The sequence below is a fragment of the Motacilla alba genome, chromosome 20, assembly GCF_015832195.1.
Source record: "Motacilla alba alba isolate MOTALB_02 chromosome 20, Motacilla_alba_V1.0_pri, whole genome shotgun sequence".
In the NCBI taxonomy this organism is placed as follows: Eukaryota; Metazoa; Chordata; class Aves; order Passeriformes; family Motacillidae; genus Motacilla; species Motacilla alba.
The window spans coordinates 1545371-1560260 of record NC_052035.1 but is presented as its reverse complement, the minus strand read 5'-3'; positions in this window follow the sequence as shown (position 1 = coordinate 1560260).

The following is a 14890-nucleotide window of genomic DNA, read 5'->3' as shown; positions in this document are numbered from 1 at the left end:
CCCTGCCCTCGTGGCCTGGCTGAAGCAGAGTGCCGGCCTGGGCCCATGGGAATCCTCAGCACACAGGGGCTGAGTGCTTGTCCAGGCACCATGACCCACAACCTGGTGTCACCTTCCAGGAAGGGCTTCTGCCACTTTTGGCCACATTAAAGGATGCTCCCAAAATGCCAGGAACCACTGACACTTCTTGTTGGGCAGAGCAGCAGCTGCAGCCTCAGAAACCTTCTTGCCCACCTCCACAGAAGAGCAAAGAGACCCCCCTGAAATCAGGGAGATTTAGAAGAGGGAAAGGAACTTTAGACAAGAGCCAAACCAACTCCACAGCTGAGCTGGGTCAGCAAGATGCCAGCAGAGCCACTGACTCCCAGAGGAAGCTGGACAACACTGCTGATGGCCTCTCTAAAGCTGTCTTTGAGCAGCTGAGTACAGCAGAAGCCCAGAAGCTCCAAGATCTGGTTGAGACTGTTGTGTACAAAGTGTTTGCGAGGCTGAAGGTTCCTTTGGACCAGCGTGTCAGCTTTTTAAGGAAAACTGCTCAGGGGATCAGAGGAAGTGTTTTCGGCAGCTCCGTGAGAACAGAGCCTGCAAAGACACCTGTAAACTACTGTCAAGAAATGGAAATGGTGGCCAAGGAACTTCTAGCGACAGTGTTGGAGATCTTGGGGGACCGTTTGGAGACCAAAGCTTCTGAGCCAGGGAGGGCAGCCAGGTGGAAGGAGAAGCCTGTTGATGGAAGAGCCACCCAAGCAGACACATCCAAGGAAGCTGAAACTGGCAGAGCCCGGTTACACGCTTGCCTTGACGATCTCACCGTCCAAGTTGTTAAGAATGTTCGCTGCCTCTTGAAATCCATGATAGCTTCTCAGTTTGAAGAAGACTCCAGCTGTGAGTACACCGAAATTCTGAAGCTTCCCAAGGGTAAGGTCTGCCACATACACATGCAGCCAGGATTTGCTGGATCGTTTGAAGAACAGAGCCAGAAAGCAAGCACAGGAGTAAAGCTGCCTGCCTTAGGACCACAGCTTCATGCAAAAGGGACTGGCTATGCCAAAACCATGGAGCCTGAGGATCCTTCACTGGTGAAGGGGAGCTTGGTGAGAGAAAGGAATCCAGCAACCTCAGGCAACACTTTGGACATAAGGACCATGGCAAATCAAATCATTCAGTCTGTATTAGGGCAGGTTGTTAGGCCTATACCAACCTGCAGACAGAATTTTCAATGACCTGTCCCAAACCCAGCCAGATCCAGAAGCGGAGAGGAGAGCTGTGCTGCCGAGGACACTCTCCCCTCCGTGGACCCACAATTTTCCCAACAGCCCATCCCTCCGGAGGGTCCGAAGCCCCTGCCCAGGCCAGAGCATGGCGCAGATCAGTGTGCCCAAAGCTTGTCTGAGGTGAGCGAGGCAGGAGAGCTGAAGGGCCTCTAGACAGCAAACCTCACACCCTTGTTCCATCAATAAAGAGTTTACTCCTAAGGACTTGCTTGTGCTTCCTCCAAACCAGGCCAAACCGCATCCATGCATTTTTCCCTATTCCCCCATATCTCCCTGCCCAATCTCCTCCATCAACCTGCTCAGAAACCCCCAGGATCCCCCAGGACCTCTGCAGAGCCACCCAGGATCCTCCCAGGACCATCTACCCTCCTATATCTCTCACGCAGGACTCTGTACTACCCATGTGCCTCCCATATATCTCTTCCCAGCCCCTCCAGGACTGCCTGAAATCCCCCAAGGAGTCCTCAGCTCCCTGTGTCTGTCATATCTCTCCCATATCTCCCCTCCATGACACCTCCAGGACCCTGTACCCCCTGTATTCCCCCCCCCCCCCCCCCCATTTCTCCACCCATATCCCCACTCGGGACCCCCTAGCTTCTGGTATCCCCTCATATTCCCCCCATATCTCCCCTTATTTCCCCTACCAGACCCCTGAAGGACCCCCTTAGCACCCTCCAGATAGTCCCAGATTTGCCTGGCCCTGCCCTAGGACTGCCCCAGGATGACTTGTACCTGATGGTAGAGAGCCGGTGTCCCCCATATCTCCCCCCACAGAGCCCCCAGGATCCTCCCCAAATCCCCCCCAGCAGTGGAGTGCCACCCACACTGGACGAGGGTGTGGGAGGGGGGTGGAAGACCATGGAGTAGCTGGTGGTGGGCAGGGGGCTTCCCCCTCCACCAAGCCCCAACCACTCCCAAGGGCCCCCCCTCACAGCAGGAACTGGAACATCTCTGAGGAGAAAACATCCTCAGATGTGTGGCCTGGGAAGGGGACCACAAAATCAAGGGGTCCCCAAAATCAGGAAGGGACGCTGGACCCTAAGAAGCTGGGACCTCTAAAGCCCCCACCCTGATGAGAGGACAAAATGGCCTCAGCTGTGTGGTCCCCCCCACAAAAATCAGGAGGGGCCCTAAAATCAGCCTCCCCAAGCTCCTCCCCATCTCCAAAGACATAGAGCAAGTCGTCCACCAGCCACCCCAGGCTTCCCATATCTCCCCTGTTCCAAATTTTCTCCAGGACCCCCAGATCTTCTGAAGGTGTCCCAGCCCATTTAGCCCCTGACAAAGTTCCCCAGACCTCCCCTCAACCTCCCTGAAGCTCCTCCCCATCTTCAAACAAATAGACCCAGTTGTCTCCTAGGCCCTGAAAAACACCCAACCACCCCTCCCCAAATTCCTCCAGCACCTCCAACCCCCCAGCCCCCCTCCATCCTACAGATGGAAGGTGTTCCTCCTGACCTCCAATCGTGTAAAGCTGCCAACCCCAGCGCCCCAGACGCCACTATCTTGCCCCCGTTCTGAATTTTCCCTGACTCCCCCAAACTCCCCATGTCCCTTGGTCTTGTAGCTGCCCCAAATCCCCCTAGAATTCACCCAGGACACCCCAAGCCTTCTCCCCTCCTCCAAACACATAGAGCCACTCATCCACCGGTGCAGCAAGGGTTGGGGGGTCTCTGGGGAGGTTTTGGGGGCCGGGGGAAGGTGACATGGGAGTTTGGGGGGCTCTAATTAGCTTTAAGTTGACTCTGGGTGAGGAAGTTGTTATAGATAGATAACGTGATGAATTGGCTTTCGCAACTAAGGGATGAAAATTGTATACATGTTAAAAGATATGTAGTTATGTTATTGTAGTCTTGTTTAGACATCCTCTGTTCTCCCCACAGTCTGCTTCACCCCGCAGTATTGTTGCTGCCAGACAGCCTTGGTAGTGAAAGTCTTGTGAAGAGAGGCTGTGTATGTGTCCCTTGCATGGGATGGGAGAAGCTTGTTGCTAGCCAGCGCAGCATGACAGCACCTTACCTCCAGTCAAGTTGCAAGAAAGTCTCCACCAATGGATGGCAAAGAACATTTGACAGACAGACTTTGGGAGGGGCCAGGATCGGCTGATGCAACCCCCAGAAATAGAAATATTTTTAGATGAGCACGTGGCAGTTTGGTTCCATGCTCCCACCTCTGCAATTTTTCCTTATTCAGTCTTGTGAGAAACAGACTTGAGGATAAAGACTTTTTTTGTAAAGTTTAATAAGGGATAAAATAAGAGACAAAAATCCAGTGCTGGGGTGCTCCTGGCCAACAGCCAAAGAACATACTGGTATAAACAGATAGTGTTATCTTTATACAGTTACATCATTGAGATACATGCATATTCATGTGTTTTGGACATTATTTAAACATTCCTTTGACCTTTCTGATGTTTTGGGAACTCCTTTGGTTGATTTCTTCTCACTCCTGCTTATCTGCATGACATCCTGGGTATCAGGTCAATATATTTTATTTTTTCTTCTGTCTCCATCCTGCTGTTCTACATCCTCTGATAAGGATTTGGTATGTCCTCCTTTTATTTAACATGGTATTCTCTAATTGTCCTCCGGTGCTCTGGTTTGTGTCACGGTTATCTTATCACTTGGATGGGTCGGTCAGTGGATGGCCTTACACTGTTCTTCTTAGTTACACAAAAGCCTTTTCTATAGTACAATACATTGATCACGCTATTATTTCCATAAGCAATACATAGATATTACATTTCTATGAGCAATACAGTGCATACTTAAGCTGAGAGATTATATTATATCCACAAGCATCTAAAAAGAGTTACAATTGGTACTGTTTCTAAATACTTATGTTATGAATGAGTGTCAAAATTCATATTTATTAGAGTAGAAGAATAGATTCAGAATAGTATAAAACAAGGTAGATAGATGTTAAAGTAAAAAGGGATAGAAGGAGAGTTACGTTTGGACATGTTCTCAGGGAAATACACAAGAAAAGTCAGTCTGCAGCAAAGCACCAACGCCTACCACACCAATAGACTCTATTTACATGTAAAACACAACAGAGACAGTCAGTTTCACAATTGCAGCCACACAGGGAATTATGTCATCAGCAGCACACCGGGATCCCCTGACTGAAGGGGGGGGACACACTGCTTAGAATTTTAAAACAGTTCTGGGAAACCTTTCGGTTTGCAAAAGAGATTTCCAGTAAGAACTGAGTATCGGAATTCAGGGTGATGATAAGGATATCTCTCTCGGGATGTGACTGTGTACTGTTAAGATTAATCCTGTCTAGCACAAGACCAGAAGTCGATGAATTATTCCCAAAGACATCGAGGACAGGACCACCTCCCATCAGATACCATTCTACTGGACCGGAGAAACCTTTGGAACTTGTTTGGTTATGAAAAGAACAATGGACTTCCTAGCCCGCGGCAAGAAAAATGGGATAAAAAGACCTACATGGAGAAAGCTGGTGTGCTCGCCACACTCCGAAGCTGCCAGTGCTTGGAGTTGCTCAGGGCGTCACCCAGGGTCTATTCCCGGGCTAGACTCTGTCCGATCCGTGGCTTACCGAAATTTTGTCAATTTGCGCGAAATAAATTTTGTACTTTGTTTTTATATCATAATTTGGCTCTGGCAAATTATTGATAAAATCAAATTAGCAATCGTATCTATAACACTTATAATCACTGACAACATGCAAAAGCTAATACATAAATGTGAAAGCCAGTAATATGTAGTAATTTTACACAGCCTTTTGTTGTAATTTTATTAAGGTTTAATAAACCTTTGAAATTTTAAAAGTGAGCATCATTTCTCACAAAGTTAATATTCAAAAGCCAATGAAATCTTTATTATTCTTCCCTGAGAAGTCCATGTCAATTAGAAAAGCTATCTAAAATAAATTAATGGATTCAGCTGATTGCAATGATCATGGCTCATATGTCTTACCGATGGCACATAATAAGGGGGACATGGATAGGCGGATTGGGAAGTCCCGAGTACCTCCCAAGTAGCTCAGCTGTGAAAAATGCCAATCACTTTTTTTTTTAAATTTTAGAAGTTTAATAGTAATAAAATTATTTTTAAAATAGTAATATAATTAGAGTAATAAAAATTTTAACAATTGGGATTAGGACAATACAACACAATAAAAACAAAGAGTTATGGACAGTCCAGGTACTTCTTTCTGGGCAAAATAAGCCTGAAAAAGGACACACATTAGCAGAAGATTAACCCTTAAAAGCAATAGCCTGTTGCATATTCATACATCTCTTACATGATGCATAACTTCCATTCAAACAAAGGATTCTGTCTGGTCAGTGCCCACTTCTTCCTCTGAATCCTAACGGCATCTTCAGGGCTGAGCGAGGTGTGAAGAACTCAATAACAGAGCAATAAATTCTTTTTCTCTGAAAGATTTAGGTGTCCTGTGGCTGGTATCCCAGTGCAAGTCCTCTCTTAAAAAAATATCTTACATAGCATAGTTTCTATTTTAACATTATGTTATAACCTAAAACTATATTAAGCACACTACTTGGGAAAATTATTACAGCATAACTTTCTAACATAACACATGTAATATTCATTTTAATATTTGTGAAAAGCCAATCATAAAATATGCATTTTTCACATCAGCCAAGGGGGAAAGGGAATGAGGAGAAAATGCAGCTGGGAAAGGAGCAAAGAAGGCTACTTGCTCCAAGGAATTGAGAGAAACCCCGTTGGACACACGCCTGATGGACTCTCTCCCTTTGTTGCAATCAAAGCACATTTACAGGATTCCTGGGTCTCCTTTGTGGACACGACCCTCTAGCCATGCGAATTTTACGCTCAGGGGGGTGGGGAGCGCTGGAGCTTCACTACCTGGAGAGGTTGGGAGAATAAACCAGGGCAAAGCAGTCCAGACTGGGGCAGCTGGGGCAAGGCCAGCGGCACAAGGGGCAGGGGCGGGAGGGATCAGCGAGGGCAGGGCGGGGAGAAGTTCCCGCCTCAGCCGAACCCCCTCAGGGATTGACAGCGCGGGGGGCGCGGCTCCCGCCCAAAGCGCGGGCGGGGAAAAGCGCCCTCAGGGATTGGCTGGGCGGGAAAGGGGCGGGGCCTGAGCAGCTCCCGCCTCAGCCAAACTCCCCTCAGTCTTGGCCGGACACAAATCGACCCCCAAAAGCCTCAAAACCTCCTCGAAATTTACACAAACCTGACCAAAATGGAATAAATTTGAAGAAGTGTTTAAGGCTATATTTTAGTTAAATTTAAACAATGGAGTGTTGAAAGGGCAGACTGTGCACTAAAATGTGGCAAAACCAAGAAAAACCCCAAAGCCCCTTTAAGAATCACTCGAAATTAAGGAAAATTGAGGAGAAGCATAAGAAATATGAATAAATATAAATCAGTTAAAGCCATAATTAACATAAAAGTAAAAAATGGGGACATGTCAAATGGGGCCTGGGGTGCTCAATTGCCTCAAGAAAGCACCAAAAAAAGCCCAAGCACCACATTCCCCTCATGCCTGGCCTGGCGGTCCAGCAGCTCAAGTAGAAGAGTCCTCCAGGCGCTCAGGGGAGCAGCAGCCCTCGTGCTGAGGCACAGCCTGAGGAGAAAGGGGTTGGTGGCCCTATTGTGTGCTTTGGAAAGCAGAGCTGGGTTCCTAAATCCCATTGGAAGTCTCTCTAATAGATCTCTGGTGGCTGAGGGATGTACGTGGGAAGGGTTTGGCAGCCTTGACCTGGACTTGTTGATCATCTGAGCTCTGTTCTGTCTGGGAGCCTGTTCCTTTCCCCTGGCCCAAGGGCAGGGTGTTGGTGAGGGCTGCGCTTGGAGGCTGTGTCTGCCCCGAGAGCCGGTACCGCGGGGCTGCAGGTGCTCCTGCCAGCGTGGGCTTGTCTGAGCCGGGCCTTGTGCCTCTTTCAGGTGTCCCTGCTGCAGTCACCGCTGGCCCAAGACCAACAGGACCACCTGGAGAGCAGTGCAGGGAGCAGGCAGGAGACACTCCCGTTGATTCACGAGGTGCAGAAAGGACCTCCTTGCTTCCTGGACGTCTCCGAGAGGAGCCCGGCTGATGCTGGATGCAGTCTTAGGCTTAGTCAATAGTTTATGTTTAAGGGTAGTATAGGTGTAATTGAACCTTTATACAACTGTGTTCCATAGGATGAAAGATATATTTATAGAAAAACAAAGAGTTTATTATGATCACAATTAAACTAAAAGATATTTATCAGGATTATTTACTACCAAGTACAGAGAACTACAACTTCCAGTATAGTGCATTATATATGAAGCAAAATTGAAGCAGTCCTTGTCAAGCCAGCAAAACCAATTCTTAATTAAAGACTGATGCTACTTACCCAAACCAATGACCATGGGCAAACATTTCTCAAGGCATGACCTTGAGAGGTATCCTCACTCCAGGGAGGAATCTGCAGAAGGGAGACATGTGCCTTGAACCACTTTGGTGAGGGCAGGAGAAACCTGCCATGTGTGGAGCTTTTTCATTTGTCCTTAGGAAACTGCAGCCTGTTTTTTCTCAGAGTCACGGGATCTCAGGCTGGGGAGGCTGGAGGCACCTCTGGAGGTCACTTGCCCAGCCCCTGCTCCATCAGGGCCACCCAGAGCCGGCTGCCCAGCATGTGTCCAGGTGCCTTTTGAGTCTCTCCAGGGATGGAGACTCGCCCACCTCCCCGGGCACCTGCACCAGTGCTCAGCCACCCTGCCAGTGCAGAAGTGTCTCCCGAGCTCGGAGGGCCCCTCCTCCTGTGTGTCACTTTGTGCCCGAGGCCCCTGGGGCTGTCCCTGGCCCTGTCCCCTCTGCGGCCTCCCCCTGGGTTTTTATCCCCAGGGATGAGATGCCCTGAGCCTGCTCTGCTCCAGGCTGGGCAGTCCCAGCTCTCTCAGCCTCTCCTCATGGCAGAGACGCTGCAGTCCCTCCATCACCTTCATGGCCCTGTGCTGGACCCTGTCCAGTCTGTCCCTGTGTCCCGCACTGGGCAGCCCAGCTGTGGGCCCAGCACTCCAGGGCTGGCCTCACTGGTGTGGAGCAGAGGGAAAGGATCCCCTCCCTCCGCCAGCTGTGACACAGCTCCCAGTGCAGCCCAGGACGCTCTTCTGCATTGCTGCAGGAGCACATTGCTGGCCCATGGGCATCCTGGTGTCCAGCAGAACCCTGCCCAACTTCAGTTTTCCAGCTGGGTGGCCCCCAGCAGCTACTGGTGCCTGTGGTTGTTCCTTGCCAAGGACAGGGCTCAGCCCTTGTCATTGAACTGTCCCCCTTGTTGAACTGTCCCTCTGGATGGCAGCACTTCTCTCTGGCACACCAGCCACTCCTCCTGGTTTGTGGGAGGGCACACCCTGGCCCCATCACCCCCTTCACTAACAAAGGTGTCGGAAAGGACCGGACTCAGCATTGTCCTCCGGGGTCCACTGTGAGGGGCATCCCCTAGGTTAGGGAGACACAAGAAGCTTCCCTCAAAAAGCTCCTAAGTCCCTATTGGCTCCTTCCCCTGTTCCTATGTCTTTTCCTATGTCCCTGAGCCACTCCCTCCCTATTCCCTGACTGGCTCTCATTTTTGTACTGCCTGGAGACCAGGTTCACTCACCCCCTGCCCCTCGGGTGGGAGAACCTTGAGTCTCCCCAGGAGTGTGCCTGGGGACTCGGAACATTTCACAGCGTGGCTGAATTAAACATCTGTGGATACCATGCTGTCCTAGGGTGATGTTATGATGCTTGTATCCCCATTTTTGTGTTCTGTTTATGCTGGATATTATGTTCTGTGCCTTCAAGACTGGCTCTGAAGAGCGAATGTTTTGTTTTGGTTTTGTTATCATCCTGCTCCCCAGTGGCTGGCGGGACACAGGGGCAGGGAGTACATAGTGTGGCTTTTGCTTTTTGCTTGGCTTTTTGCTTTGCTCTTGCTCTTGCTTCTGCTTTGCTCCTGCTTCGCTCTTGCTTTTTGCTTCTGCTCATCACTTAGTTTAGCTAAGCAGTCTGAATTTTTCCCTGGACTCTTTTTCCTTTCCTTTTTTTAGAACTACTCGAACCTGCTCCCGACTGGGACCTGGGAAACATCAAGAGTTTGCACCTTGTGGCTGCAGCAGCCAACCCCAGTGCCGGAGGGACTGACAACAGAGCGACCCCGCCCAAGAGAGACTTTCTGAATTTGTCTTCCTTTTCAGAGCGGTGAAAGAGTGTTGTCTTCTGGTATTGTTCATTCTGTGTGCTGGGGGGTTCTGTGCCTGTTAAATAAACAGGTTCTTTGCACTTCTCTCTGAGGAATCCTTCCCAAACCGGTTGGGGGGGAGGGGCCATGTTTGCTTTCTGGAGGGGCCCCCTTTCTGGAGGTTTTCTCCCAAATTTGCCCTAAATGAGGACACATGCAAAGGCTCGTTTTGCTTCCCTACCCTGTACATTACTTGCAGCTATTCAGGCTGCAACAGTCTACCACTAGACTTTGTGCCACTGATCAACAGGGTTCCACGAAGGTAGAATCTGTGCAAGGCATCTTTGCTTGTATGTACTTATTCAGAAAGAATTGGCAGGATTTACAACAGGGATTTCTGCTCCATATCTTATATGGGGAAACATGGAATGATCCACGCTCCCTCTCACTGGTGGTGGGTAAAGTGGTCCTGTTGATGGTGGCACTGGACCTGACCTGCACAGGAACTGTGCCAGACTGGTGTGACACAACTGTGGGAAGGAGCACTCTGAGGGAGGTAGAAGCTGGGCTGTAGAGATCATTCAAAGACTGTTCTTCAAAGCACAGAAGCCCCTGTTGTGTGAAGATCAGGAACAATTCCTAGGCAAGGGCTGAAGCTGCATATCTGTGAGTTCCTTTACCTCCTAGATCAATTTCTCCATTAATGATGACAGATCAAAGTTGAAACTTGCCCAGTGTTTAATTCACCCATCTTTCCATGACCTTTGAAAGAAGGGAGGAATTCTTGATCCTGAAAATACTCAAGAACTTGCTGAGGATGAGAAGGTCAAGGGTTGAGGGCATAATTTAAAATAACTTAGCAAGGTAAGAAGCAGAATCACAACCCTGGGTGACAGGAGAGCAAGTGAACCAGAAACTTCTGATCAACCTCATCTCAGAAAGGAGGAATGTGGAAGAAAAAATTGTGGAATGTCACTCATATTTTCTGAAAAATCCCTTTGCCAGGATTTTCTCTCCTGGGAAACTGGGAAGCCTCAGACAAAAATGAAAACAATAATTATCTGATTTGCTTCTCCTGTGTTTTGCTGCTCTGGAATGTGGGCTGGTGATTGTTTATCCAACATGTGAATTATTTTTACTTAATGACCAGTCACCGTCCAGCTGTGTTGGGACTCTGAGGAGAGAGTCACGAGTTTTTCATTATTATCTTTTAGCCTTCTGTCTATATCATTTCTCTATTCTTTAGTATAGTTTTAGTATAGGATTCTTTAATATAATATAGATCATAAAATAATAAATTAGCCTTCTGAGAACATGGAGTCAGATTCTCAATTCCTCCTTCATCCTGGGGACCCAGCAAATATCACAAATGGTGACCTCAGACGTTGGCTGCAGCCTGAGCTGAAGAACAGACCCTGAAGATGGGCAGAGTTCACAGCCAAGGCTGAAGACAGAAGAATCTCCTGAGTTTTCCCAAACAGCATGTCCGGAGACCTTCACAGCACAGAACTCCTGTGCCGAGCAGCTTGCTGAAGTCTGACACTGTCTCAAGGTACTGTTAACTCTTCTTCTCCTGGCAATACTGCCCTTCGCAAAAGGTGGGATGGTGCCTTCTGAAACCGAGGTTCAATTTTCTCCATCAGAGGAGGACATTATTTTACTGTGGAGATTTTGGGGTCTGCATGACAGAACTAATATGGTGAAGAGACATTTCTATGAGTTTTTCAGATGGGCAAAGTTTCATGGGTTTTTTACAGATCTGTCATGCTCCCTGGACCTAAGGGTCTGGGAGTCTATGGACCCATATTTTTGGGAGAAGTATGAACGGGGCTTTGGACTGCCCTGAATTTATCCAGCATTCTGGCAGCATGGTAGGGGTGATTTGTGGGAACGAAGAGCCTGCCCTGTGGGCCGAGTCTGGGCCATTTGGCCCACCCACCGGCGGGTTTGGGGGCTTTGATCTCCCCTCCCGGATCTGGGCCACCATTCTGTGGACCGGGTCTGGGGTTTCCGGTCCATCCACCAGGACCCCTGTAGGGTCCTAAAACCCACTGCTGCTGCTGATCATTCTAAGAAGAAGAAAAAAAGAAAACTTAAAATTAAATAAAATAAAAAAGGTGGAAAGAGCTATCAGCTCAAAGTATTCAAAGCCATGAATCAGCCTCAGCCCAAGTGGTTCAATTAAGGGCTGTAGCCAGGGCATTCCGGAAATTTTCTCAAAATTGTTTGATAATTATCAATGGATTTCTAAATAGTTATTGATGATTTTCTTTAGCAGTTCTTTGTTTCAGGATCCTGCAAGTCTGTTTCAGGACCAAAAGGGACCTTTCAGGGATGTCAAAGAGCAACATCTCCAGTCCATGGACTTTCTCCAGAAACTCAGCTGTTTGGACTTGAGACAATGAACATTCTCTGCATTGTTTTTTGCATTTTCTTATACTGTAAGCCTTGTTTTAGTGATATGATAGAATTTGATGTTCTACAGCTAAAGAATCTCCTTGATCATTCCACATCAGCACTTGACTGAGGTTTTGATTGGCAACAGATAAACCTCTCGAGACGTGTTTGTTCTCTCTTCTGCAAGGGTCAGCAGAAGAATACAAACGCTGTTTCTTTTTATTTTAATTATACAGAAAAGGGTGAAATGTCACTGTCATATTTTCACTCTCTCTGAGGAGCGAGTCACAAGTTTTTCATTACTGTCTTTTAGCCTTCTGTCTATATCCTTTCTCTATTCTTTAGTATAGTTTTAATATAGGATTCTTTAATATAATATAGATCATAAAATAATAAATTAGCCTTCTGAGAACATGGAGTCAGATTCTCAATTCCTCCTTCATCCTGGGGACCCAGCAAATACCACAGTGGAAGAAGAATCAAGTTCTCCAGGAGGAGTGTACAGACATTCCTGTGGAAGCACTTATGAAGTTACACAGGAAGCCTGCCCTGCATCACGTGAGCAAGAATGCTGAGAAATGGGGAAGAAAGCTGATTATACACGATCTGAAAACTGGAAAGGCGTCCTGTCTGTCAAACCTGCAAGCCTTAAGAGAAGAATAACAAGCTGTGGAAACGATGGCTTTATTACAGGCCTGCAACTGCTTTAGAGCAAACTGCTGAACACAGTTTCTCACACTAAAATATATAGATAATGTCTTAATTCTGCAATAAACCAGATTCACTTGCTTCTAGCTTGTGTCTCTCACATTCATATCCCACAGCAGTAGGGAAGGGGAGAACAGTTAGGGAGCTCTTGAGCTAGGCATATACCAGGTCTAAGGACTGGAGGAAGCTACAGCAGCTGTCCATTGTCTTCTGAAGAGGCTGGCCAGTGAAGGTGGTTCCTGAGAATTTCAGAGAGCATTACACCAGTCTTAAAGATGGGCACAAAGGAGAGTCTGAAGAACTACAGGCTAATCAGCTGCTTTGGAATCCCTGGAAAAGTGATGGAGAAAATCCTCCTGGACACCCTTTCAAGCAACTGAGAGAGAAGGGCATTGGTAACAGCCAGCAGAGATTTACCAGGGGGACATGGTGCCTGGCCAACCTGATTGACTCTGCAAATAATGGCAGACCAGGGATGGTGTTGCTGGACATTGCAAAACATTCAACAGCCACACAGTCTCCTTACAGCCTGACTGGTGAGATATGGACTGAGTGAATGGCGAAGGGAAAACCGCCCAAACTAGCAGCCTCGGTGCTGCTGGATCAGGTGTATGAAGTGGCCAGGCTGTGGTGACACCACTCACTCCAGATCATCCCTGGAGCCAGTATTACTGTTGATTAATGAGTAATATTTATATGCAGAGGATGTCTCCTCTAAGTGAAGAAACTTTACAACAGGAATTTATTCCACCATGATCATATGAATCACAAGGTAGTTCCTAGCTCATACACAAACATTACTTTTCCTAGAACTACTTTGCCCACCTCTGCTCCTTGATGGAAGTCCTTTTATGGTCTTGGAGGGTCTTCTAAAGGGGTCTCTGGTAGTCATAAGTCATATTCACTGTGAGCCCCCAAATTTGGAAGTGCTCTTGCCTTGAACTTCTCTTAGGGCATGCACTGTTGTTTCTTGTTACATAACTTTGCCAAAAAAACCCACTTAGGTGCTTTATAATCTGTTTTTACACTGCTTCCAGCTCTGTTCAACATCCCATGAGTCTACTTTTAAACTCTTTTATCTAATTTGCTGGTTAGTCTTTAAGCTGTATTTTGCAACCAAAACTTTCTTGTTTTCCATGTTTTCTGTCACAGTGAGTGGCAGCAATGCATCTTCCTGGTGGCTGGAGCCACCCCCATTTCTATGGTCCCTGAGGCTGACAGACATGCCTGATGGACACTGATGTCATGTCCAACCTCAGCTCAGCTCACATCCCTTGCCCAGACAGGGGAGAAACACAGGCAGGAGAGGCAGAAGCCATGTGCCTAAGCTGCCCCACCTTGAAGGCACAAAAGCCTCCACCTTCTACTGGTCAAGGGTCAGGGCACCTGACAGTGAGCCTGCAGCACTAGTGATGGCATCCCACTTCTGCAGCCTTGGCCCAATCAGATGACTCAGTCTCCTCAGGAGCTGCCCTTTGACCTTGTCAGGGACCACCCAATGGACATGATGCCATGGCAGCTTGGCAACCCCTGGATTCATCATCACTATGGTGATGTTTCACCTCAGCATAGAATCTCAGACTGGTTTGGGCTGGAGGGATCTCAAAGGTCATCCTATTCCACCCCCTGCCATGGGCAGGGACACCTGCCACCAGACCAGGTTGCTCCAAGCCCCCTGCAACCTGGCCTCAGACACTTGCAGGGATGGAGTAGCCACAGCTGTTCTGGGCAACCTGTGCCAGGATCTTATCATCCCCACAGGGAAGAGTTTCTTCTAACCCTGCCCTCTGCCAGTGGTAAGCTATTCCCCTTGTCCTGGCATTCCAGGCCCTTGTCCAAGGTCACCCCTCAGCTCCCTTAGACCCCTTTAGGCATTGAAAATGTCTCTAAGGTCTCCCTGAAGCCTTCTCTTCTCCAGACTGAACACCCCCAGCTCTCCCAGCCCGGCTCAGAGCAGAGGGGCTCCAGCCCTTGGAGCATCTCTTTGGCCTCTCTAGACTCACTCCAGCAGCTCTACATCCTTCTGATGCTGGACCTGAGGGCTGGGGGCAGCTCTGCAGGTGGGGTCTCACCTGAGCAGGGCAGAGGTGCACAATCCCCCTTGTCCCCTGCTGCCCACACTGTGGGGCCAGCCCAGGACATGGGGTTTTCTGGGTGACAGCACAAGAGTCTGGGGCACACTAAGATATTTGTCTGCCAACATGCCCAAGTCCTTCTCAGGGCTACTCTCAACCCCTGCTCTGCCCAGCCCGAGTCTGTGCTTGGGATTGCCCTGACCCAGGGGTAGGCCATGTGCTTGGCCTCATACCAGCAGAGTCACACTGGGACTTTGGTGATGGTCTCTGGGCCTATGGCAATGACT